The following is a 4,307-nucleotide window of genomic DNA, read 5'->3' as shown; positions in this document are numbered from 1 at the left end:
AAATCAATCAGAGCTAGGGGAAGGGTCTAACAGTGTCAGTCATTCTCATGTACACGCCGTTGTGTTTGCTATATATTTCTCATCCTTTTTCTTCTATTTGTAGACTCTGGAAGGGGTTTAATGATGAAAGAATATAGAAAGATTTCTTGCAAATTTTCAAAAGTACAAACACAAAATGATAGTTTGGATGACAACAATTCATCAACTGTCAGAGGCTCCAGGAACTGCCTGTAACACCATCACTACTTCTGCCCTCTGATGTCCAGTGTAGACATCAGCATTTTCCAGATTAACTCAATTAAACCCTCATTGGTGGTCTGCATGTAGATCTAAATACGGTACATCTGAATCGGATCATTCCTTCCAGCTGCTTATTCTACTGCCCAACCATTACTGCCGTTTAATGTATAACCCCGTTTTTCAGTCTGGTTGAACTGCAGGAACCTATATTGCTCTCCTCATTTCATATACAGCTACATTACACCCCCTGCAGCTATAATTACAGCAATGAGTTCCTAACAGCTTTCCATAAACACACCATCTGGTCATAAACCATGCTAGCTGCTGTTTGCACGAGTGTGTCCTTGTTTTCGCTCGTCATTATGAACCTTCCGTGTAAAACTAAACTGCCTCAGTTCACTAGGAGAACACAGTTTAACTTGAGCCCCTTTTCACTCCCCCCCCCCATCCTAACGCTCTCATCTGGAATGTAATTAGCGCAGCAGCAAGAAGCTTAGCGCTGCCCCCTGATCTCAGCCCCTGCCGAGGTAACCGTGAGGCAGCCTCAAATCCCCACAGCCTGACAGGATTATCTGAGAGGGAAGGGAACCCATGTCACACGCACACTTACATTCGCAGTGCAGACCTCTTCTTCTGCTGCCTTAATATCCGTGTCCTTCAGTCGCTGTGCCATTCCACTATTTGTCTAATTGGATTAGATCAAAACGATTTTTTTTTTCTTTTAGCCCACTGCCTGGGTGGACATAATACACATCAATAACTCGGGAGTCCTGGAGAAAGCAAGTGATAATCTATTAGAAACACCTTAACCTGGTCCAGTTTGATGGGTTCTGTTCAACAGGAGAGTGTTACCCTGGGCTAATGAAAAAAAAAACTCCCAGTTCACGAGGAAATTTCTCTACAATTCAAGGGATTCTATAAAATCTGACACCTCCAACTCCTGTGCCACCGTCATTTCTACAGCCACTATTTTATTCACATGGCTTGAAAACAGCGATGTGGCTAACATACGGCTTTTACCAAAGTGTTTCGAAAGGCTGGACTGCTGCGTGATGAAGAGGACGCCACAAGCTTGAGAGCAAGATGGAAGGATTATTAAGAGTACAGCTGAAATGATTAATCACGATGAATCAATAATTGAAGTAATTATCAACTAAATTAGTAACTGATTAATTGTTAGTCATATACAGACTCAACAAATGATAATTTACTGAAAAACAGCAAAGAACAGTAATTAAGCCAAAACTATATAAAATATGTATACATTTTGAACTTAATTTATTAAAATATGTTTCATCCAAAACACCTCAAGTAACACAGTTTTACCTTCACCCGGTTCAATTTCACTAATAGAAAGCTTCAATCTTGTATTTTAGGCAAAAGAAAATATTTTATTTAAAAATAATTGAATTATTTGTTTATTTGCACGTTGGAATTCATTTCCAATATTACATTCAGAAAGGCTGAAGTGCTTAAATGAAAATACTGTAGAACATGCCAGTTTTTCTATCCTATTTATTAATTAATTGTCAGAATAATGTAGTGCTAAAATAATTGTTAGCTGCATCCCTAATTGAGAATAACAGTGAAAAAAAGAGGGCAGGAAGGCACAAAAACCATTTAATAGTTACTTGATTGTGCTACAAAATGGCACTATTTGCATGGAAAATACGTAATGCTGCCCCTTTGAAAGACTTCTTACTTACTTGAACTTCAACCCAGTTTTATATTGTAGACTTCCCAAGAGAAAAAACGGACCAAATAAAGCTATCAACATTTTTCTGACACATTCTCTTGCCCAATTTCTTTTCCCGGGTTTGGTGTTACTAATTCTCTTCTTTGCCCATTGTTCCCTTGGCGCCACCTCTTGGTTAGGAGCTAATCATCACACATTTACAGTCAAGAAAAGTTTGTGTAGACTCAGAAAAGTGGCCTGCCTCTGGGTGACCGAGGGGACCGTACGGACCCTCAATGGTGTGGTACAGATGGCCAAACGTACGTGACATGGGTCTGGAGGAGCACCGACGGTCCGGTGGACTATATTCTTATGAAAGCGACCAGGGAATTTGAGACATGGATTTGCATTTTGGCCTGGTTTTTGTTAAATGAATAATTAAAAGTGTCATGTACAGAATAGTTGTTCATCCGAGTCCATATTTCAACCCATTTCAAGTCTTACATGGACCAGATGTTTTATTTTATCTTTATTATGTCCTGCTTAGAAAAACCTGAGAACTGAAGGAGCGTGTGGTTTCTTTTAAATAACATGCACACTGGGGAGGTATATGATTAGGAGCAGCTTAATAATTCAGGGCCCTACCCTGCCGCCATCTCCAACAATATGACCCAAATGAAATTGACTGAAAAAAAGAGGTTTCATAGACAGACATCTGCTAAAAATATTTTTCTCAGTTCAGTAATGTCTTCATGAAACAGTAGAAAAACTTATTTTTTCAAGCTCAGAAGATTTTAATACATCATCTAAAATCATCAATAGACATTCACTAAGATTCTAGTAAGGAAACCAATTTTAAGTTCACATGTTTCATCTTGTCCTACACCTTCCATAAGTCAAGCTGTGAATAAATCAGTTTGTTTTTGTTCTCAGTTCATGTTTTTGCAGCACTGACAGGTTTCTGACCTGGGGATAATCCATACCCAATAAGTACTTCCTACTACTCACCCCAGCACCAATTCAACCTGAATCCTCATCCCTTCATCTAGCAGAACAGTAAGCAATAGAGGTGTCCGTTAAAACTGTGATTTTAATCAACCCAACACTCAATGGGTGCTAAAAAATCCAACTGTGAGCGCCTTAGCAAAGTCTTTACAGTGGACCCCACATAGTTAGAGACCTAACTATCTGAGACCCCCAATAAAAACACTAACAACTGTCTATTTTAACTCCACAACTTATAAACCAAAATGCATTAATACCCACAGTTTTTAGCACTACAACAGAAGTAGTTTGGTAAAAGAAGAAGTTTTGGTTCTAGGCTTGGCTTTGTACAGAGGGTCCAGATCCTTGGCTATTGAGAAACAACTGTTTCCTTGATGCATGGACTCTGAAGTTGTAATGATTGGATCTGATTTTATGATTTATGTAATGAGACAGCTCAATCAATACAGAAGCTACACTATGAAGCTTTCCAGATATTGTGTGTGTGGTGTTTGCAGAGGACAAAGGAGCACATAGCCTGTTGAATGTGACATGTAGCCAATCAAAAAGCGAGGTGATGGAAACACTTTCACCTCCACAAACTATCGCCATTGCTGCTTCTCAGTCGGTCATATTTGGTTACTCTTAACTCATGTTTGATCTCGAGAGGTTTTGAGAGATTTCCTGTCTGACATCTGATATGTCTGGGGTCTCCCGGGCTTTGAAAATCAGTCAACAATTTTAAAAGCTTGCTGTGTAAACCAGGCGTAGAGCTTTACGAGTCTCAATCCACAGTTTTTAATAGCTTTCTGGACTCTACTGTTGTCGTGGACAGAGACCACTGTCTCCAGGCTGCAGCGGCACTCCTGTTGGAGAAGAAACCGCTCAGCGTCAGGGGATTCAGTCTACATAAACATCATGGGTTTCAGGAGCCATTTTAAACACACATAACAAACAGGCTATACAACCACAAGGGCTCAATTCTGGAGAAAGAAAATACCCACAGTTGAAAGTCACCTTTAAAGATTTGCAGCTCTATTTTCAGGCCACAAATGAGCAAAATTTCTTCCGGTACACAACTCTTCACTACTTTGCAAAGCCTACAGAATCTTGTAATAAAATTATATAAGTTGGAAAAGTTTAAGAACAATGAATATTTCTGCAATACAATGTATGTGTTAGAGCTCCAAAATACAGAGCAACAGCATGGGGCCACTCCAAATCAGAGCGCTGCTTCTGCTCCCATCAGGCTGATCTTCTTCAAGCCCAGCCCCAGAGACCCCGAGGTGGGTTAGAGCTTCTCCAGCAGCTGGGTTCCTTCCAGCACTCCTATGTCTTATTCATGGCGACCCATCGTCTCTCATCACTCATCAGCCAGCCTCCCCCACAAACCGGCGTCACACACTCT

At 40.3% G+C, this 4,307-nt stretch overlaps 1 protein-coding gene across 1 annotated transcript in view; it reads right to left on the bottom strand.

Annotated features, from left to right (window-relative positions):
- dpy19l3 (dpy-19 like C-mannosyltransferase 3) overlaps nt 1-4,307 on the bottom strand; it is a 62,213-nt gene that overhangs the window by 24,063 nt on the left and 33,843 nt on the right. The gene's annotated exons all lie outside the window — the stretch shown is intronic.

Source organism: Poecilia formosa, unplaced genomic scaffold (genome assembly GCF_000485575.1).
Source record: "Poecilia formosa unplaced genomic scaffold, Poecilia_formosa-5.1.2 Scaffold119, whole genome shotgun sequence".
NCBI classification, from domain to species: Eukaryota; Metazoa; Chordata; class Actinopteri; order Cyprinodontiformes; family Poeciliidae; genus Poecilia; species Poecilia formosa.
The sequence above is the reverse complement of the archived record's forward strand: the minus strand, read 5'-3'. Positions and strand labels throughout refer to the sequence as shown.